This window comes from Pteropus alecto, unplaced genomic scaffold, assembly GCF_000325575.1.
Source record: "Pteropus alecto unplaced genomic scaffold, ASM32557v1 scaffold45, whole genome shotgun sequence".
Lineage (NCBI taxonomy): Eukaryota > Metazoa > Chordata > Mammalia > Chiroptera > Pteropodidae > Pteropus > Pteropus alecto.
Genome location: NW_006442491.1, coordinates 11,463,941 through 11,487,863, shown reverse-complemented (window position 1 = coordinate 11,487,863; position 23,923 = coordinate 11,463,941). Strand labels below are relative to the sequence as shown.

Genomic DNA, 23,923 nt, shown 5'->3' with positions numbered 1-23,923 from the left:
CTAATTTTTTAAATTTAATGGTAATCAAAGCATTTTCAACCAAAATGTATAGGAGTCAAGTATTGTAGAAATTGGGTGGTGAGCAGTCCACTAATAAAAATATATGGTGTTTCTGATTTTGTAATATTTGCATTGTCAGCTTTCTAACTTTATAATCTTAAAAAATTATAACCTCATTCTAAAGATTCAAATTCCTATTTAATTTTGTATACACAGCCACACTTTCTAAATTCAGGAATCTTTAGGTTTGTGGATCTCATCTGCTGGGTCATTTGGCTACTTTTCCCCAATATGACTGCTCATAGGTTTAAATTTAAAGATTATACTAAAATGTATATATAAGCATGAGTATGATTCAGTCAACTTAGAAATGTCAGTCAAAAAGTAGCAGCCTCAGCAACCCTGTCCCCCTTTGTGGTGGCCACACACATCAGTTTCACTTCTGAAATACACCTTCAGTGGGTGATGTGTTTCAATAAACTGAAATCCCGCTAAGGGTGTGTGATTCTAAGTGAATTAGCCAAGTGCATGACAAAATGGAGCACAGGAATTTTTTTAAGCAAAGAAAAACATGATAAAATTTTGATTATACAGCTGAAAGGAAAAAAGCACAAGGATTTTTATCAAGTATTTAAAATGTTAGTGCCCAAGGCAAAATGCTCACCTATATGTGCTAGAAACTAAAGAGATATACCCCTGGGGTATGTTTAATTCAACAAAATGGTCAAAGCATAAGTTATAAGTTTGGAATGACTGACCCAAAGACATAACGATTTAAAATCTTGTGATTTTTAAAAAATGTAGTGTAGTTACTAAAGATGTATGGCCTTTATTTTCTTCCTACAAATTGTACCAACCCTATGATTTTAATATAGTGAACACCAAGCACATATACACTTCATTATCCTTCTGTGACTGAGTCATACCTCAACTTTTTCTAGTTAGAAAGAAAATACATTGTTTTCTAAAAGGCAAGAAAATATAATTTGTTCATTTTTAGTTTTTAACTATTTTAAGCAATGACAAAGCTGGTAAATCAAATATAATAAAAAATAAGCTCTATATAAACTGACGACACAGAGCAAAATCTCACTATTTAACCAAATTGATGTTTAAGACATGTGAAATAGGAGGTTCATGATATTGATAAGTTTTATTACCGGTGATGTTAACTTTGATCATTTGGTTAAGGTGGCATCTACTATTTTCCCCCTTTGTAATTAGTAAATATCTTAGGAGTGATACTTTTTAGACTATGTATACATCCTGTTCTCCACAAACTTTAGCTCACTAATTTTAGAAACTGTCAGTGGACTGACCTGCAACAATTATTTCTGTGGCATTTGCCTAATGGTAATTTTTTCCCTCTTTCTTTCACTGAAATTTATTTAATTCCATATATTTAACTGAAATGCTTCTATAAATGAGAACTGTCCCTTGACCCCATTTAATGTCCAATTATTTATTTCTATCAGCATGTACTTTGGGATATTTATTTTATTCTAGGGATTATAATCCAACATTCTTATTATATATTTGTTTGCTCTGGACATTGGGAACTCCTTCAGATGGGTTCGTGTGTCCATGTTCTTGCTCCTTTTTGAGAGCTACCTTACTTTCTGACAACACAAATATTCTGGGCAATTCTCATTTTCCCTACTCCAGCCATGGAATCAACTACTTCTCTAAAGGGCCTTGATTCCTTTCATTGGAGATGGTGTTTAGAAATCAAGATCCGGGTGCAAGGTATGCTATTTGCTACCGGGGTGTTATTAATTTTAGGCTCTCTCGGTAGTCATTTAGAACATATAAGAAGGTATACAGACTCATGCATATTGACACACCTGTATTTTTGTATAACCTCAATCTATCATGAGAAGCCATCAGACAAATCAAAGTTGAGAGACAGTCTATAAAATATATTAGTATATTTTGATTAGTGTATTTTGAAAGCATCAAATTCATGAAAGATAAGGAAGAATGAGTAACTGTCTTAGACTGAAGGAGACTAAGGAGACACGACAACTAAATGTAATTTGAGGTCTTGAACAGAAAAAGAACACTAATGGGAAAACTGATAAAATCAAATAAGGTCTTTAGCTTAGTTTATATTAGGAGTTGGCAAACTACAGCTCATGGGTCAAACATGGCATGCCGCCTATTTTTATAAATAATGTTTTACTGAAACACTGATACTCTTGTGTGTTTACATGTTGTCTATGACTGTTTTTGTGCTTCAGTGGTAGAGTTAAATAGTATTGACTGACACCTAAAATGGTATACTTTCTGGCCCTTTACAGAAAAAGCTTGTCAATTCCTGATTTATAGTCTTGTACCATTTTAAAATTTCTATTTTTGATCATTTTATTATGGTTATGTAAAATGTTAACATTAAAGATGAACAGTGTTTGAAAACTATACTATTTTTGCAAAGTCTCTGTAGGTCTAAAATTCCTTCAAAATAAAAATTAAAAATATTTGAATTAGGAGCTAACATATAAAATACAGGAGATTTCATGTCACATTTCCGTATTTGTGGAGTTTTTTGAAAACTCGGGGATGTTTGCTAATACTGCCCAATAATCAAAATAAAATTGTGGTTAACATGTCTGATGCTGTTGGTTAATGACTCATTATTGACTTCTAGAACATCAGAACTCTCATTTTGTTTGGGTACAAAGTATCAAATAAAAGATCATATTTCCTATCCTGTCATAGCCAGGGGTGGTCAGTGATATACAAGCATGTGTTTCAGTGAGACTTTAAAAGAAAGCTCATTAGATGGGTCAGATGGCAGGCATAAGTCCTGTTTGCCCTTCCCCCTTTCTACTGCTTCTTGCCTGGAAAAATCAATGTGATGGCTGGAGTGACAACAGTCATCTTAGACCATGAGGTGAGAATAGAAACCATGCATCCATCTTCACTTCAGGTAGAGGCCAAAGTAGAAGAAACTTGGGGTAGATTTATTGTGACCTAATTTTTCATGTGTGCTTTTATTCATGCACTTTGCAACACCTCCCATCAAGAGGTGGAAATTGTTTCCCAACCCATTAAGTCTGGGTTGGCCTTATGACTTGATTTGGCCAAGAGAGTTTGGCAAAAGTAACAGAGTATCAGTGCTGAACCTAGACCTCAACAGGTCCTGACTGGTTCTACTTTCTCTCTCAGAAACCTTCCATTGATATGTGAGATATCTCATGCTAGAGAATGAGAGGTCATGTGGTGTGAAACCCATTTATCTGAGCTGAGGAAATCCTAAACCACCTATAGTCAGTCCCCCAAATATAAAAGAGAACTCAGTCAAGATCAACAGACCTACTTACTCAACACGATGCTGACCACAGATGCAGGCGACCCTCCAGCCAAGACCAGAAAATCCTCCCAATTTATTTGTATACCTATGAGCAATAATAAATACACTCTTCTTATTTATAACACTGAGTTTGAGGTGGTTTGCTATGTGGTATATAGATCCTGCATATCTGATAGCCATGAGGTCACCAATGTGGCCTGAGGCTTTTTGCCTAAAATCACCTTCTATTTGAAAGAAAAAAGCCTAAAATAATCTTACTTTGTCGGTCTTACTTGGTACCAAATAGAATTCCTCAGTGACATATAAAGGGAATGAGCTATTTACTTTCCCATAATCCCCACTCATCATGTGTCACCCATTTATGTCACCTGCCTTGCCCTTATACAAATTGAATATGTGACTTCTCCTCTACAGCCACATTTTTTAAAAAGAGGAAGAAAGATAATCTCTCCATCTCACTTTGTACTTTGAGGCTCATTTAACTTAGTGGATTTTTTAAAGGGGGGCATCTTAAAGGATAATTATATTTTTTGCTTTGTAAACTCATACCACACCCAAACCATCTGAGCTAGAAGCCTGTGGCTCAAGACAATAGTGGAAATGCCTGTGGGAGACCAAAGAAATAAGTGAAATGATGTTTTTTAGAGCATTTTAAGCTTATTAAGTTCATGCTAGCCTCCCTATATTGTCAAGTGCTGCTGGAAGTTTGATGAAATCCCTTTAGAGATTAAACATTTATCTTAGAAAAGAGCAGTATAAATCTAGCTTCAAACACTAGAAAAAATGTGGAAATCCATGCTACCATTTCCTTTAACATACATACACATGGCTATATAAAGAGATTTGAAGTTTCAAATGAACACTAAAGACATTCCTCTAAAAAGTCAAAATAATGCACATGTAAAATAATTATACATATCATAGCAGAATGTTAATATAGTGAATATTAAAAATACGTGACAGCCTATCAATTAAAATATGTAACAGCAATTAATAGTTCATTTCTCTAATAAAAATACAAATCCATTTGATCCTTTTATACTACTTTAAAATTAAATAGCGGCTTTCATCAATAAAATAAATTACCACATTAAAAAAAGGATAGTTCAATCTATAACTGATATCACACTATGTTTTCAGAAAAAAATTAAAAAGAGATATTTCTCCTATGGAGACTTGTACTTTATGATAATTACATAAGAAACTCAAGAATGTTGAGCCCATGCTTTAAATTTAAGTATTTATAATTTCATTCTGCATCACAAACCTTTAACAAAAAAAAAGTAAAAATATGTGGATGCTTTAAAGAGTCTTAGGCTCTGAAGTTTCTTTGTAAAAGGTAAAAGCTCTTAGCAAAAAGACATGAGGGTATGAGTGTGTCCTGATAGGGTACACTGACTCCCTTGGAATGAATACACACGCAGATCCACATTAAATTGCAGACACCAACAACCGATGTTAGCTCAAGTAAGTGATTGCCTATTTCATTAAGCTCTTGATTGCTGACTTCAAATTCCTGTCAGCTGGCTTTCTGTGCTAATCCTTAATCTATTGTATAGGGACTCAGCCTCAACCAATGAAAAATGACTGGGATTCATGTATATCAATGGTTAATAAAAAATGTTTCTCGAAAATAAAACCCAAAGGTCAGAACAGAGAAAATTCCAGTGCTGCAGTATACAGCACCTCAATGAGGTTCAGTGGACAGTGACGTAATGGCAGAGAGTTGGATACCATTTTGCCAAGTCTTGATGTTGTATGCAAGGACTGAGGGCTTCAATCACTAACAAATTTTGGTAGATCACGTCTCCTTGGTGAAGAAGCAAGCTCTAAAGTAGCAATGCCCAATAAAAATACAATGTGAATCACAAAGATGAGTTATATATGTAATTTAAAGTTTTCTAATATCTACATTAAAAAGGTAAAATTAATTTTAAGAGTATATTTTACCTAAACCAATATAGCCAAAATATCACCACTGAAACATGTATCGATGAAATACTCATTCCTTTTTCAAAGTAGATCTTTAAAATCCAGTGTGTATATAATGCTTACAGCACATCTCAGTTTGGAGTAACCACATTTCAAGTTCTTAACAGCCATATCTGGCTCCCATATTGGGTACTGCAAGTCTACAGTACTCCATGATTTATTGTGATGATTTAAAGATCTTAAGAGTGATAATAACTAGAGAAGAATGGGATTTCAAATGTAATGAATACATTTTCCAAGAAAAAATTAATAGAAATTATATTAGCAATACAAAAGTTGAAACCAACTAGATGGCTTTTTAGTTTTTAAATATGCCGGTTTTAAAGCAGAGACTTTGCAGTGTAGAGAAAGTATATCACTGGAAAATGTCTCACTTATAACTCCAATACTTTGCAGGTAGTGAAATTATTGGGACATTAAAATATGCCAAAATAAACCCATTAAGCTGTAGTTAAACATCCCACGCAAATAATGAAACATTTTTTGTTTATATTCTGCAACACAGATAATAAAACATAATAGTATAGGAAGTCTGAAGTGAATATAAAATGTCAAATTTAATAGCACAATTTTATAATCAGCTTCCAATGCAATTATTAGTCTTTAGAATGGAGTTCATTTACATTAAAAATTGACGTGCAGGGATTTTCTCTATAGTAAATGAGGTCATTAAAAAGATCTATAGATTCATTAGGTTAAACAGATGGTATATGTTGTTAATAAGTCATGAAACCTCAAGAGAAAAATTGGGGCTGTGCAAAAAATGAAAAGAAATTTTCTAAAAGTTTTTTAAGTAAAAATATTTAAACAGCTCATGTACTCTAACATCAATGGAACATAGTAAGCCGTAAGGCTGTCAAAATCCCTGGTAACTCAGTAATTCTGAGAGTGTGTGCTTCTTAGGGTAGCTTTTAATCTACATTCCATGATTGCAAAACAAATAATTTTCACCAAATATACATGGCAAAAGTTAGACATTTAAAAAACTCTTTGATTATGTATTTTTCAGGTATTCATTGTAGAAAAATCGGAGGGGAAAAAAAGCACAAAGTAGGAAAGAAAATCACTCAGAATCCCAGCACCCAAGACATAGATGACATTTTTAGCCTATATCCTTCCACGCTTATACTAGTATAATCATTACTGCCAGGTCTTGGTGATATAATAAACTCATGTGGGTTCTCTTGTAGATCTGATGCCTCCAATAGAACATATAATCCCACTTAGTACATATTTACCCACATACTTCCCCACTCCTACACAGCCATCTCCTCAAAGACTGGAGAGAGTTCAAGGGCATTTTAATCTCGGGCTCATCTGTCAGTGACTTCTCTTATACCCGTCTCCTCTCACTCCATCCCCCTCAGTGATATTCCCAACACCCACACCCGCATCAGAGGACCTCTGTCTGAACACACTTTCTTCCAGTTAGCTCAGAGCTCTGTAATGCTCTTATTTAAGAACAGATCGTGCTGGCAAAGAGACACAAATTACCAGCTTTGGTTATTAACAATCCCAGAACAGTAGCATAATCTGGAAGAGACATCATCTTCTACCTCTTCCTCACTAATAATGTTGGTACTGGCTGGTAAACATAATCCTTTGGTTGCATTTTACTGGGCTTTACTTTGCTCCTGGAAGAACCTACTTTTTCAGAACTAGATTCAACAAAAAACATTTATCGAGTGCTTAAACGAGCAGACACTGGGGTTAGCTCAAGCTAGCAAATTATGCAAGAATCACATATAGTCCTTTAGCCTCACAAAAGTAATAGTTTAGTAAGGAAGATAGTTTGCAATCAATTAAACAAATAGATATATATTCATATACTGGGATCAATGTTGTGAAAGCCACGGGCATTGATGTTGAGTTGGAGAACATAACATTACCTATCTTTGCTATTGACCTAATAACCTGTTTGAAAGACTGGCAGGTCTACAGGAAATTTCGTCAGAACTGACTCTTCTGCTCAGAAGCACCACTGTGGTAAAAGGGGATAAAACAGAAAGATTTGCACTGAGAGTTCCTACACTGGTTTTAACAAACAAATTTTGAATGGCTTACTAAGGTAGAGTCATTTACATGGGGGTGGTTCTCCTTTTAACAGAAATGGAAATCCTAAAGACCACCGTGGAGAAAACTGTGACTTTAGGAAGCTTCTATTAGATTTCCTATTGTAATAGGGGAATGTGTCCCTTTAATGCTATTGTGGGCACCCTGACCATAAAGTTGATCTCAGATATGCTAAAAAAAAAAAAAAAAAAGCTAAAACCAAAAAGCTTAGGACAGCTATTTTTATTAGGAAAGATGGAAACCTGAAAAAATTTTTAGATTTTTGAACAGAAGCACTACACTAAATGTTTATGCAAAATTAGGCCAAAGGTATAGCTCGGATAGGGCAGAGAGCTAGTCTTGCCTCCAAGAAATTAAAAGAATTTGGGAATAGTGAGTAGGCAACTGGATAGATCAGAGAGAGAACGAGAAGAGAAAAAAGGAGGCAAGCAGACATAGAGTGAAAGAGAGCAGGGGATAGGAAATACAAAACAGAAATATACAAAGAGAAAGATATAAAGAGAAAGCAAGTGGGGAGAGAGGGACGGAGATAACGAGGGAGGGGGAGAGGAAGAGAGAAGGAAGGAGACAGACAGACAGACAGACACAAGGACACACACACACACACAAATAGGGGCAGAAGGTGGGAGTGGTAACTAATCTCCAGGACCTGGCAAAGTCAATGCCAACAACACAGGCACATAGCCAATGAGAAATTCCCTATAGCTGAAAATGTCCGATGTGTCTAGAAATATTAATATTAAATATCTCTCATTGTCTGCTATTAATATTAAATATTAATATTAAATATCTCTCATTGTCTGCTATGAGCATAATTTCTCTCTGTGAGTCTTTAGTAATGTCTGCTAGCAAATACTCCCCTCAGAATTAGAAGTGTTTTGCAGAAATAAAGAGTAGAGGTAACTAGTCTGGGGCAAGCAAAGGGTGAGAGGATACTATAGGATCCAAGAGCCATGGAACAATAAATGGAAAAAATGAGTTTCCTCATGGACTGATTCAGGAGTGGTGAGTGAACTGCCATTTCTCAAAATTATTCTTGAGGAAAATATGTAATACTATTAAGGGAAATAGAATTTACATTTATTGAGTACCTGTTACCCATGTGCTTTATAGATATGATCTTATCAGGCTTCAAAAACAACCGTACCAACTAGTTCTAGATACTGTTTTTCACATAAAAAAACTAAGTCCAGAGAAAGTCTTGGTAAGGATGTAGGAAAACTGGGAGAGTGTAAAATGCATAAGCACCTTGGAGAACAGTTTGGCAGTTTCTTTAAATGATAAACATGCCTACTGTGTGATCCAGCCACTTCAAGCCTAGTTACTCAAGCATATGTACACACAGAGGCTTCTGCATGCATGTTCATAGCAGCTTTATTGGTAACAGCCAAAAACTGGAAATGATCCAAATGTCCATTAACAGGTAAACGTTTAAACATCTTGTGAAATATCCATGCTACAAACTGCTGCTTAACAATAAAATGAAATGAACTCTTTTTTCAGGAGTGGTGGGGGGACATAAAAACTTTTAAAAGTTTTTATGACAAAAATCCCAATAAATGTTTAATAAATGCTTTATCAGTATTTTCAGATCCAGTCTAATTATCCAAGAAAAAGTCATTTCCACTCTTCTGTTTTACATCTTTAGGTTTGTTTATTCTCGGCTATAGTTGTTTGGATCTCTTCTGAATATAATTTCAAGATGAGACAAAAATTTACTCATGTGACCAATGGAGTTTATGGACAGAATGAACTCTTGATACATGCTACAACTTGGATGAATCTCAGAACAATGATTCCGAGAGGCCAGGCCAAGAACGAATACATGATATATGATTTCATTTATGTAAAAATCTGGGATGCAACCTCATATATTATAACACAAATAAGATCAGTGGTGGCCTGGGGACAGAGGTGAGTATGGATAAGGAGGCACATGAGACAGATTTTTAAAAGCTACCAGAAAACTTTTGGGGGTGACAGAAATGTTTGCTGTCCTATGTGTGTTGATGGTTTCCTGATAGTATACATATGTCAATACATATCAATCTGTACATTTCAAATATGGGCAGGTTTTTTTTTTTTTTTGGTATAAATCTATGGAGTTAACCTCAATAAAGCTGTTTGTTTGTTTGTTTGTTTGTTTTTAAGACTATTCACTTCCTCAGTTGTACTAGCCACATATATAAGCTCAATAACCTTTTAGGGCTAATGGCTACTGCTGTTATCTGCAGATATAAAACACTCCCATCAAGGCAGAAAGTTCTATTAGACAGCACTGCTCAAACTCCTGTATTTTTATTAAGAGGTGATTGATAAATTTTAAAAAGCATACAGAGGTTACTCTTACTCTCACAAATACCTCAAGGTACTTTATCCATTTATTTGCTATATTCTGTAATACATGCAAAGTCCCTCAAATATCGTGATGCCACACCACACTGAAAAATACTTTTGCAGTTGGATCAATGCAGTGTCTTTCTTCATTTGTTTGTTTTTTAAAATCACACCTTGCAACCATTTTCTAAGTGCTCATTGACTTCTTTATTTGGCTAGGTTCATACAAAGATCCAAATATTTCAGTTGGGTAAAATAATCCTACATTTGACTATTCTGTGATACAGAGATAAAAGGAAACTTGCATGCATTTAGGACACAATTCGTGTCTGTGAAATATAATATTAAACTGCAAGTGTTAAAACATCTAACACCGCCCTTACCATATTTTATGGAGGTGAATTTTAAATCTCCAAAAATTCAGAAAGAGGTGAACTAAATTGCCTGCCTAAGAAAGAGTGCTATTTTTAATTTATCCTACACTCCCCCCTAGTTTTAAGTCTTTTCCAAGAGCTAAAGGACACCATCAGTATGAACATGTACCTCCACCTCAACTTGTTTATCAGGGGTCAGTCAGGTTAATGAACTTGGGGAGTGATCAATAATCAATAATTTCTGAATAATCAATAATGTTCCAAGCCTAACTGAAAAGAACTCCAGACTGAGTAACTGACAGAAGAGAAGGATGCTTTGTCTTCAGAAGGGTCTGGTTATAAGAAAATGCTCAAGACAGAAGCATATCTTGTCACCAAGACTCTCAACCTGGAATCAGTGAAGACAGAAATGAGAGTCAAAAGACCTACTAACCATACTTGGGTATTTCCCTGTGAAAACAGAGGTCCAAGCTAACTGAAGCAGTAATGGTCTATACTGATGTCTGGCTTTTGCACAGTGTGGTATCTCATGCCACTCAGAAGCTTTATTTGGCAGTTGTACACATTTTATATTTTAAAGGGAAAAAATATTAAAAACTCTGGTACAAAATTGTTTCCAAACATAGAGTCTATAGGGAAATTATAAATGTTCTTCAGTGGTAAAAATGTTTTGAAGCCACCACTAAACTTTATCAGCAAACTCCTTAATTAAGAGTTAATACTGTGGCAGGGATTAGGGTAGTGTGGTGGAGAATACAGCCCCAGCACAACTAGGGGATTAGCAGAAAGCCTAGCAGTAAACCAAAGGCTCTAAATAGCGAACGCTTATTCTGGGGGGAGGGACATGTCTAAGATAAATTGAGATTCTCTAGAAATGATGTGAAAAGCACTGGTGTGGGGGTGGGGCAAGAGGCCTGGCTCTATCCTGTGACTGATAGATTTAGTAAGGCCTCTAGTATTTAGTAATTACCATCTTCCTACTCATACCTGTTGCCATATGACTTTGGAGTTGTTCCCATAAAGGTGAGGTGTATTTCTCCACCGCAGGTGACTTGCTTCATCCAACAGAATAGCTTACTGCTCCAAGGCTAAGTCTTCAGAGACCTTGTCTGTTTCCTCTCCTGCTCTTGCACTACTGCCCTCTCCTTGAGAACATGCCTGGGCCAGCCTGCTGGAAAGTGAGAGACGAGTGGAGCAGGGTACAGTTGACCCTCTCTTCCCAGCTGAGGCCATCCTAGATCAGCCACAGCCAGCTAAGAACAGTCATGTGAGAAAGCCCAGCCAAGCCAAGATCATCAGAGCTGTACAGTTAACCTGTGGCTGATCCAAGACCCATGAGCCATAAACATTTATTTCAGTACTACAAATATGCCACTGAGGTTTTGTTTCTTATGCAGCATTACTGTGGTAGCAGATAACTGCTATAACACCCACACTCTATGATATCCTTGAAATTGAGAATTTAACTAGATGGTCTCTCAGGTCCCAACACAGCTCAGCCTTCTGCAACTCAATCAACACAAGGTCTTAGAGCTCACTGATGAAAATCTTTTCCCTGTCACTTTGAACTTACCTATCACAGACTACACTGCCAAACTACCACCAACTGGCCTCTACTTAACCTTATTTATATGCAAGCATCCTGCTGGACAACCAAACCGGTCCATGGCCTGTTAGGACCGGGGCCGCACAGCAGGAGGTGAGTGGCAGGCCAGCTGGCAAAGCTTCATCTCTATTTGTAGCCACTCCCCAGCACTGTAATAAAAAAACAAAAGCTAAGTAAAATTATGATTAACCATAGGAAAACATAGTATATAGAAATTTGTTTCTATTTTTAATAAATAATGCATGGGAAAATTTTTTTAAAAAGAATGACATGACTTTGGGCAAGTTGCTTGATTTCTCTTGATCTCAATTTTCTAATCTATAAATTGAAGAGTAATACTTGCCTAGACTATTTCAGGGGGTTATTCCCAGGAGAAAACGTGATAATAAAACTTCCTTAAAAACCCTCGAGTGCTCTACAAAATGTCAGGCTCTATCATGAACACAGTTGCTAAGGGCAAAGGTCTTTGTCAGAGGAGTAGGAAGACAACTAGTTAACACTTGGGGGTCTCTTAAGGTCTTGCATGGAATCTTTGATATACCCACCTCTTCAGGTGACACTAAGTAGTATCCCAATGACCAGCAGAGAAAATCCTCCCTCTTTCCTTTCCTAAAAGCAATACTTCAAAAATATCAGGCCAAAATTGGCAGTAGCTACTCAGAGATCCTGTCCTTTTGTCCTTACTTTAAATCTTACCTTAAAAAGATATAAAGGGAGGTTGGAGGCCAGCTGTGGTCCTTAAGGCACAGAGCAAGGAGAGCTGAATAAAGCAATGTGTTATTCAACCTTCACCGCCCAAAGGCATTCAGATGCCACACAGAGTTGACCTTCTTAGAAAAGGTTCTAATAACGATTTCCTCCCCATACACCCACACGTTACTGTGAATCTGTTCACAGCAAGGAAAGCAACAGACAGATGGCACTGGAAATATCAGGTGCCAAGTATACTCTGTTTCTTCCATGCGAAAGCCAAATAAAAAGAGAAAGAGAATCTTACTTTTATTATTGTCTCACTACAAAGGTTAACTGTGAAACTAAAGCAGGTCTGTCCATAAACAAAAATAGGAGCTCCATTATTCCATCCAAGTCACTCTCTCATTCATCAGATAGAAGTAAGTTTTAATTGTTTTCTATCTCATGCAATAAAGGCATCTAAATGTCCCATAAATAAATTACACACACTGATGATCATTCTCTTAGCTGAAGTCCCTGAGGCATCTTCGGTGTAAGCAAATATACGAAGCTCTGTTCAAACAGCTGATAGTATGTTCACAATCCTTGCTGTTACAGAGTTCTCTTTCATTTGTTTACTTATACTCCTGCTGTAGCGCGTGCGCGCGCACACGCGCGCACACACACGCACACACACACACACACACACACACAGCTAGCAAAGTCATTTCAGATGGACTAAAGAAAATAATTTGATTTTCCAGATTTATGTACTTTGTTTCCAAATGGTAAGGTTTCAAAAATGCCACCAATATCTGGGTATAAACATAAATGAATATTCTCTAAATCTAAAACATAGTTCACGTGTGAGAAAAAGAGACTTAACCCTGGGTCTATCACTTCCTTGCTCCTTCCATCTTTAGGATGTCTTCAAGTAAACGTCGACGTTGACTTTGACAAGGCCAGACCTCCTTGTAAACACTGTGAAGGAATTACTAACAGGAAGACAACCCAGAGATTTTTCATCTAAGGTTTTAGCAGGTTATTCTTTGATGGCTTCATACGATTAACCGGGAATTTATGGAATTTTAGGATACTGCCTGCTGGGATTAACATTAGTCAAATAGGCTCTCTACCTATATGACTAAGGAAGTATAAAATAAATCGAAAGCCCTAAATCTAAATTGGTTTCACCTGAACTAACTTATGTCACATCTTTAGGTAGCATTTGTTGGTTACTCCTAAGCCAAAATGCATCCCAGAGCACAAAGAGAGAGTTTTAGAAAGTCACACCAAAGGTTCAAGGCCCCTTCAGAGACAGATGTGGGGATGCTGTGATTGTGCTTAAGTTTTTCGATCATATTCTTCATTAATTATTAGTAATGCTTCATGTTGGATAAGGTCCAACGTCCTTTGTGGAATAACAACGTGTTAGACACAATATCTATTCTGTAAGAATAAGCAATATTTTAAAGGGAAATGCCCTAATTCCTTGAAATCTGTGGTAAGCTGAGAAAAGCTACCCCCAAAAATATCCACATCCTAATTCTTGCAAGCTGTGAATGTTACCTTATATGGCAAAGACTTTGCAGATGTGATTATATTAAGGATCTTGAGATGCAGAGATTATCCTGAATTGGGATCTAAATGCCATGACATGTATCCTTATAAGAGGGAAGAGGCAGAGGGAGATTGAACACATGGAAGAAAAGGTGATGTGAAGAAAGAGATTTGAAGATGTTGACCTTGAAGATAGGAGAGATGTGGGCACAAATCAAGGAATGTTGGTAGCCACCAGAAGCTGGAAGATGTAGGGAACAAATCCTCCTCTAGAACCTCAGGAGGAAGTACGCTCCTACTGGCACCTTATTTTCAGCTCATGATACCAGTTTCAGACTTCTGCCCTTTAGAACTGTGAGAAAACAGATTTCTACTATTTTTAGCCACCAAGTTTGTGGTAACAGGTTACAGAAGTCAGAGGAGATTAATACATACATCTTTAGATGCCCTGGAACATTAAACTTCATTAAACAGAAACAAAAACCCAAAAAAGCAATATGGCGTCTTCTAGAACTAATAATTATGCTTTTAGCTCATCTGACTGGCAAAACTGGCCTAGCTCCTAATATAAGAGCTAGACTATGTAAGCTCATTAAAAGCAAGGACTTCTCTAATTACATTAACATCTCTAGGGTATAGTTCTTCATGGACATTTAAAATATGTCCAACTAATGGATACAATTAAAACATTAACAAATTAAAGTTGGGGGGGGAAATCAAGTTCATGCAGGGTGACTAAATGGGTAGATAGGTGGATTATGGATTGTATAGAAGACTGGCAGACTATTTTGACCATCTTCCTGATAACAGGCAACATCACAGCAGAACTCTTTCACACTTAGGAGACATGTGTAATGGAATGACCATCCTGAAAGATGTTCCACAGAAACTCAAAGTTATCTCCATCTTGCCTTTGGGTTTAATAATTGGCACACCCATGGCACACAGCATTAGCTCGTTTTTTTTCCACATGCCTCACAATACCAAGTTTTGCTTTCCATGCTCCAGAATTTGAACAAAATCAGCTCATTCCAGCTATTCTGAGAGGCCTCATGGGGAATACACAATTTATTTGCCTATGATGTGAGCTGCTAAAGAAGTTTTAACAGACGGCTGATGGAGGTATAGAGGAAATTAAAGAGGCCCTTTGTTGCTCTCAAGTCAGGCTTTCAGAGAATGTCCACAGTATTGGGTTTGAAATGAAGTCATCCCCAGTCAAAAGTAAGCAGAAAATACTTTACAAAGCTAACTAAAAGCAATATTAATTATCTGACATTGGGGCTATTCATTTGTTTCCTTCTTTCAGAGAGTAACTGAAAGCTGTCAGTACCAAGTTACTTCTTATTAAACTGCCATCTTATTAAATTGCCATTGCCTTAGTCAAAGGCTTAAAATGGTGCACTAATCTTTTTATGACATGTTCCACTCTGAGTGACACAACATCAAAAAGCAATTTTCACTTTTAATATATAAAATAAATGTGACATCTCACATGCCTGTTATAAAAAGATGGACTGCAACATTGGGGACTCAGTTTCTTTGTGAGATGAGAAATCCCACAATAAGGAAACAACCTTCAGTTATATTTAGCCAATAAGAGATGGTCAATTTCATATTGTTAACTCATCTTAGCTAATAGGCTACAAAATAATCAGCCTAATTAGTGTAGTTATGCAATATTCTTAGTGCCCTATGTTATTTACACCCATTATTTATACCACTGCTTCTCTAGCTGCAATGTGCACAAGAATCTCCTTTTGAAATGCAGATTCTGGCTTTATTGGTCCGGGGTGGACCCTGATAATCTGCTTTTTAATAAGATCCAGGTGAAACCAATGATGCTGCTCCTTGGACTTCACCTTTTGTAATAAGGCCTTGAATAAATGAAGAACAAAAGAGTGAGTTAACTCTGCCGAAATCTCAAAATCTGGCAAAAAAAAAAAAGATGTAAATGTTAATGTAAAAATCACAAGAAAAAAGAAATTGTGAATCTAGTTTAATGGATTGTTTTGTTTTCTCACTAGTTGTTGCCCCAGCTTCCCCTCCTCTCCGTCGCGCGCACACACGCGCACGCACACGCGCGCACGCGCGCACGCACACACACCACCCCACCACCCCACCCCACCCCAGAAATCAGCGATAAAGAGAACATCTGCATCAAGCAGAAGCGAGGTTTTAAAATGACCCAGAGCAAGCCCAACGATTAATAAAATGTGTTTCCAAAACTTTCCAATCTGCCATGCAGAGAATAAGATCTTCTCTTCTCTGGTAAGAATCATCCAAAGACTGACAGCGCTATTTTATTTGGTAACCCCACACTCTCCTTCTGGTTGGTGGACCCGAGGCGGCCACTGCCCTGCCCTTCCCTTCCCAGGGAAGGCTTCCTCTGCCATGGCAGCACAGGTCTCGGATCGCATCTTCTCTTACCAACTAAGTCCCTTCCCAAGCTTCTCGGTGTCCAGGTGGCACACAGATGTCCCTTGAGCTGAAGTAGAAAAGCCAAGGGAGTCAAATCTCTTAATTTTTTTCTTTATGTACCTTTCAAACTGACAAATAACTTACTATGATAAAGTGCACAAATCTTAAGTGTATAGCTCAATGAATGTTAACATACCTGTATACGCAGTAACAACCCAGACCATGATCTAACACAGCATTGTCCAATAGGACTTTCTGCTGTAATGAAGTTTCCATAATAAAATACAATTATACAGTGCCCAAGTCATTAGCCACAGTGTCAGTGAGCATGTCAAATGTGCCTAGTGTGACTGAGGAACTTAATTTTTAATTGTACTTATTTTAATTAATTTACATTTAAATAGCAATAGTAGCTAGTAGCTGCCATATCGGACAGTACAGGCCTAGAACATTTCTGGCACCCCAGAAGTTTCTCTCACGCTCTCCACTGCCATGATTCTCCAAACATAACTACTTTTCTGGCCTCCAATACCACAGGTTAGTTTTGACTATCTCTAGTTCAACTGTGATCAAAAACATTTTTAATTTTTAGATTTGGCGCTTTAAATGAATGATGCATTATTAGAAAATAACCCCTTAGCTGTTCACAAAAAAACCCAATGTCTTACTTTATTATTATTATCATTATCTACAAATACTCCTTAATTTTCCCTTAGTCAGGAGAAAATGGTTTTTTAAAGATTCTTTGAGGGCTGTTAACTCACACACACATACAAAACTGAGATAAAATATAAGCCAACTTATTCAATATTCAGTTAAAATACTGTATAGACAGAGCTTTCTAATAGACTATAATTCTGATTAAAAACACTCCAGAGCATTCAACCATATCTGGTATTTGAATGAATATAATTGCTTTTATGTCTTTTCCCACTTACGAGGTTGAAATATGATGGCCACGGTTTTCTTTGATGCTTTTAAAAAACCCAACAAAATCCTGAAAAGTGTTTTGTATATACTAACACCTGTCCAGGGTTCACTTATGGAAAGAAGAAGATAATAAATGAGGGTCCTAAAATAAGTATTAATTTAAATGTTTGTTTTGAAATGGATGTTAATGTGAGGTCATATTGTGTTGTTCCATAGGTTAGTATAATCACCTGTTATTTCTTTCCTTTTTAAATTACTGCTACTCAAAGTACCCAATTGCACAAACTATTATGGTCAGTGACAAGATAAGGAACTTGCACAAGGATATAAGTCAAGTCACTATTTCTTAAGAAAGTCATATACTAGAGAAACATCAGCTGGACTACACAGTATGCTGAATGATATATTACACATTTTTGCCAGAAATTCCTTAATCCATTGTTGAATAGTAACAAACAGTTTGCAGATGGCAAACAGGTCTGTGGACCATACTTTGATTACCGTTGCCCTAGACTATAAGTAATGAGAACTGTATTTCCTAAAGAAGAATTACCTGAGCACTATTCAGTTCTGACTCTCTGGTGCTGTATAATTCCTGGCTTTTAGCAAGCAACCAATAAAATATTTTAAATAATTGCTGAGCCACATAGACCTTCAACTATTTAATATATTAACCTTTATCACAGTTTCTGCCCTCACTTTCTACCAAAGGGAATTACTCTCTTGGTGGTGACAGCAATGTTTGCCTCCCTTTTACCTCCTAAAATAATAAAACTAGAATGATCAGACTCAAGGGAAAATGGTTAAATAGACTAATTCTATTTAATAAAACTCTATTTTTAAAAAGTGACATCTTTAAAAAAGAGTGAAACATCATACTGACTAAAAAAATTTAATTTAAAAATTAGTTATAATTTTAATAAAAGAATTGGAAAACCAATGTAACAACACTTAAATCCTCCTAAATAAGAATCTCATTATTTGGGTGGTGCTGGGCAACATTAACATGTGATTACATTAATCATATATGAAGCTATATATTTTTGATAAATTAGAACTACTCATTGCATTGTTAGCATTTCCTATGGGAGCGAGTTAGTCATGGTTCTTATATATAAACTATAAAAAGTGACCTTCCTTTATTAAAGAGTAAAAGAATTTATTGAAAAAATAATGGGTAACTCACAGCACTGCTGGGAAGCCTGAAGAACAAACCAGGGAGAGGCAAAGGAGGCTACGATGGACCATAACTAGAATTCCACCCCAATTTGTCCACGAGAGCATATGTGTGTTGTCACATAGCTTGCAACGCCACCACTGTCTGCACTAGTCATAGTTCCTCCTGGCTCTATGACCCCAACTGCCACTACCTCTGCCAATAAAACAGATTCTTTCCCATTCCGCTTTTTTACCTCATTGTCTAGGGTTCATTTATCTGATTGCCCAAGCCCAGGTCACAAGCCTATGCTGTAGCTGCAAAAGAGGCCGGGAAACTGAGTGTCAAGCTTCCCTGGCTTCTACAGACTTCAAAAAAAAGAGAAAATGAGATCTCCCAGCAAAAAAGAGACTGCAGCTATTTGGCAGCCCTCCCAAATTACAAACATGCCTTGCAACATGTTGCTAAACTATTCATAGTAAGAGATGATATAATTACTAATGTATAGATACAAACCAGTACTAATGTATAGAGGACCTGTAAGGAAAAAGATCCTGTAGCATCTTCAAAACACCAGATGTCTCTTGTTCAACACCTAGTTCTTAGGACTCAAAATATTTTAGCATAAACACGTTTAGATGTTATCCACCTAGGGAGAAGATTTGCAATATACAACTTCCTCCTCCATTTCTCTCTCACAATGTATTTCCCAAGGCCATCATCTAATTAACTGTCACAAAGCTTCCCACGATAAAACTGCCTATGAAATGGCTGGCTTCTTCATTAGCTTGTTTCTCTCTTCATCTCTTCCGTTTAGCAGCTGATAAAAGGAAATCAAAAGCACCTGATACCCATTTTTCATGACAGAGAGATTTCATTTCAATCTCAAGCATGAATAAAATTCAATTTCAGAGAGCTCACTCCTCCATTTGGAAAATGAGGCCGTGAATACCAAGGCCTTTGTATGGACCCTTTTCTGAAAATATTTGCTTGCATTTTTTGAATTAAGCAATGTACTAATATATTTCTTTTGAAAACGTCATCACAATACATGGAGTATCAGACACATCCACTTTTAATTCTTTGGACCATCCCAATTCTAATTCCATTTCCACAATAAAGATAATTTGTCATGATCAATATTTATGATGTGTAGCTGAGTATACTGCCATAAAAATATGGAAAATAAACACATTTTAAGAAAAAGGTTACAATCATTTCCTCATTTTTGTTATTCAGTAAAAATTTTATGTAGGAGTTTGCTCCACAGGAGATCAACAAACATTCATTAACTACCATGTGCAATGAGTGCCTACTCAGATACCATCTTTGACTTTATGAAGTACACATTCTGGTGGAAGAGATAGGCAATAAATATGTAAATTAACAAACTAAACAGTATTATTAAGAAAATACAAAAAGCAATATGATGGGAAGGTAGAGTCCTACTTGACACAGGTGGTTAAGGAAGGACTCTCTAGGAGATGTGGTTGTATGAGAATCAATAATATAAAAAGTTGGAGAAGGAACATACCAGGGAGAGTATCCAGCAATTACAACGAGCTTGATATACCCCAGGACTTCACAGGAAGCAAGTAAGGCTGGTATTGGGCAGAATTCAGATCACCATGGGACATTTTAGGCCATGGAAGAGAGTATAGATTTATTCTAGAGTGAGAAGTAACAAGAGTTGATTTATATTTTTTAAAGTTCACCATGTCTGCTGTGTATAGAACATAATAGAGATGACCAAAAATGGAAGTAAGTAGATAGAAGTAAGGGAGTTACTGTGGTCAGCCAAGTGAGACAGTGGCTTGGATTAGTGGTAGTGAGAGTTATATGAATTTTTAAAAATATTTTAGCTATAGAACAGATAAAAATTACTGACTGATTCATCATGAGGAATTAGCATGTGGAAGATTACAAAAATGACCACTAATTTTCAATCCTTCCCTGTATCCAAAAGCCCTTTGCAATGACCTTACAGCTCTTTCCATCAAGAGGCAGAGTCTTATTTCCCTACCCCTTGAATCTGGTTTGGCTATATGACTTCTTTGGCCAACTGAATGAGGCAGAAGCAACAATGAGCCAGTTCTGAGGCTGGGTTTCGAAAAGCCTAGTAGCTTCTACTCTGAGAACCCTACCATTGCCATAAAAATACCCTGAGACTAGCCTTCTGGAATCTCGGAGACTATATGGAAAGAGACCCAACATCCCAGCAGAGAGCATCCTAGAACAGCCAAACCCAAGCTGATCTCCAGCTGACCTCACACACAGGAGCCAACCAGCTAAAACAACCAAGCCCAGTCTAGATCTGTATAGCTGCCCAGACAACCTGCAGACCAGTGAGCTAAATAAATCTTTGTTGTTTTAAATCATTAAATTTTGAAATATAGTGTTACACAGCTACAACTTACTGTTCCAATGGGAAAGCAAAGAATCAAGTATGTTTACACTACATAATTTATAAAAGTACAGCACCCTACTCAAGAAAATTTACATTTGTTTTCTTATTCTATAAGCAGCCCTAAAATAATGTTTATTATAATCAGAGAAAGTCCATGTTACTTGAGCAAAATGTATCATTGGAGGGTGGGTCTGTATTGATGTATCACAGACCAAGAAATATATGATAAATTCCTGTTCTTTAAATTTTACATTAACTAATAAGGCCAAGCAAGAATGCAATAGTTTACATTCTGTCAAGTTGCACAGAGAAGTATGTAATTTTTTAAATTCTAGGTGTCAATTAATATAGTAATCCACTTCTTATTTTAACAAGTAAGAACATTTTACACACACACACACACACACACACACACACTCATGCTTATCTGCTTCTCTTAACCCTACCATTTCATGAAAGGTGATACTCCACAAAGGGAAATACCAATTGAAAAATCATGAAGATTATATCACATTTTTCATATTTTATGAAGTCCTACTGAAAAATAGTCCCCAAAAGGTGCTGGACTGTAGACCATTGTAGAGGAGTGAGCATGGAATAAAGTGCCCTTGACAGGGAACTTCCTCTCTCTGTACCAGTTTACTCACCTACAAAAAGGAAATACAGGATCGATGGCCATCCCAAATTTCACACCATATAATCACAAAAGAGGAGGACCTGAGTTTTTACATAACCCCTCCTCCTGGCATAATGCCAAGAAAATAGATATGTTCAAAGTCTTTTATGCTTTCCATCCATCAGTAATTCCTGTAGGATGCAACATAAAGCCACCAAGGAAAATTCCAAAGTTAAATCTCAGAGTCTCAGAATATTGTCTCAGTTTAATCCCATCATAGATTCAAGTAAAATAAACAAAAAGGGACTGAGAAATTATATTTTTTTTACCAACTTTCCTGAAGGCAGAAAAAGTGGACGTAATGAAAAAGGAGTCATGTCATAATCTTAGGGTGCGTAGGGAAGGAGAGGGTACTGAACTATGAGCTAGTGTGGGAGTGAGCAGCTAAAAATCACGTCATCCTTTGAATACTTTCTCTGCATGACTCAGGTTCTAGCCAAAGATGTTTCAATGACATGCCTGACAATGCCTTCCCCCATGACTTTTCATTTTTGTGTTAACTGTCATCACCAATCTGTTATCTATAAATTTTTTCATGCCCCATTTGGGTTTGTGTTCAGATAGAGTAACTGCTGCCCTGATTCCCACCTAAATTATCGGGACTACCATAGAAAAGGGGAAAGTTTAAATCTGCAATGAAGACATAACGAAGAGCAAAAATAAAAGTAAAAATAAAAGAGGACAGCAATTGTGGAATTAGTGCTCTGGTACTAATTGGAGAAATACTGAAAAATGGAGAAGTACTGAACAGTGAAGGTCTCCCCACTCTAAAAGCTGAAGCTCTCTTCCATGAATTAGTATTTCTTTTGCCTGGATCACAGCTGATCTGAAGTGAGTTACAAGTGGCTGTCCATACTCTTATTTGGAGCTCTTCTAATTTGGAATTCGATATTCATAGATTCTTTTTATTGTCAGGGATGGTTTTGTTCCTAAAGAGATGTGATCCTCACCTTCACCATGATAGTTCTACAAGACTGATTCCTGAATAACTCAGGTTTCATGGTAGTAATCCAATGAAAACGTCGATGGGGACAAAGCAGGAAGAACTGAGGTATGTACCATACAGAACGCAGTCAACAGCAAGTGTTATTAACATTCCAAGTAGTCTGGTATAGAGAAGGATCTCTGCCCCTGAACTTTCGTCATACTTCAGTCAAGTTTCCTTACATGTGAAATGAAAATAAGAATATATCTCCCGAAGGATACTGTGACATTAAACAACATAAAACAAGCATATCAAATTACTGAACACCAAATAAAATAACTAATAGGATTGTTTAAGGTCCCATGCAATAATGACACCACAAATAGGTGGTTTCAGAGTTCATCTAACAGTACAACCTCAAGGTTACAAGTTAGCTTTTCTGTAATTTTCTTTGCTTTCCTCTTATTAGCACAAGATGGCTACCATAGCTCCAAGCATCATGTTCTGACAGGGTTTCACTCGAAGCAGAAAATAAGATGTTGTACTTTCCCTTTATGCATGTCTCCCTTTTTAGAAAAAGTTTTTTTTTTCCCAGAAAGTTTTCCCCCAAAAGACCTCCCCTCAGGACTCACTGGGTCATGTGCCTATGTCCTATGTGCAAAGGATCCTGGGAATGTTGATATCTGGCATTTTTTAGCTTCTTTAATGGTAGCAGGATTTTGCCCTCAGGAAGGAAGTTTGGGAGAAAGGCTAGCAGGGAGGCAACCAACCGTTTCTGCCACAGTATATGGAGTATGTAAAACAGTTGCTGGCAAATAAGTATTGACATTAAGTAAAAAAATACTCAATAAATCTTAGTTCATTTTGTTACAATTCTGCCAACTTCTACTCCATATGTAGTAAATATCTGCCACTGATGTTATGCAGCCTCCACTTCCCATCAGTACGCGTTCCTCAGCCTTTTGGGGCTTCAATGAAGCACAATGGATTAAATCTTTCCTCGTACTTTCCTAGTACAACGTGAGTGGGGCACATACCTTCTTCAAGGACTTTGCATTTTGAATGAGTGATGCAATGGCAATTGGTAGATAACTAAAGAGGTAACCACAGCAGCAGGAGCCCGACCGTTGATGGCCCTGTTCCTACTGTGTCCCTCACCACATTCCCCATGTCACATCAGCCTCCAGTAGAGAGTTCCCAGATCTTCATTCATGGGCCAGTGCACCTATCCCCAACTGCTGTGAGTGTTGGCTGTTAACAGCTTACAGGTGACCTTTTCTCCACAGAACTGCCCTTCACAGACAGGAACCCCTTCTCCAGGAGATGCCTGGGAGCACTGATTTCCTGGAACGAGCTCATACTAGCTCATGAGCTTATTGTGCAAATTTCTTCCCAACTCCACAGTCTCTTCACATTGGTAGCTTGAAAGAGGTCACGGTGGGAGTATTTACACCATGGGAATTGGCAAATGCTATAAATCTGGT

The 23,923-nt window shown here is 36.9% G+C and overlaps 1 protein-coding gene across 24 annotated transcripts in view; it reads right to left on the bottom strand.

Annotated features, from left to right (window-relative positions):
* PAK5 (p21 (RAC1) activated kinase 5) overlaps positions 1 to 23,923 on the bottom strand; it is a 255,099-nt gene that overhangs the window by 159,798 nt on the left and 71,378 nt on the right. The window contains exons 1-2 of one of the 24 annotated variants that reach the window (XM_025039745.1): positions 11,077 to 11,260; positions 7,195 to 7,286 (exon numbers count right to left, since the gene is read on the bottom strand). The exons of 18 other annotated variants lie outside the window; for them this stretch is intronic. The gene's annotated coding sequence lies outside the window, so the exon portion shown is untranslated. Of the gene's footprint in view, positions 1 to 3,315; positions 3,399 to 7,194; positions 7,287 to 11,076; positions 11,261 to 11,711; positions 11,833 to 23,923 lie in introns of those variants that run through there. 5 more of the 24 variants (XM_025039743.1, XM_025039744.1, XM_015597099.2 and 2 more) reach the window with 5 other exon arrangements.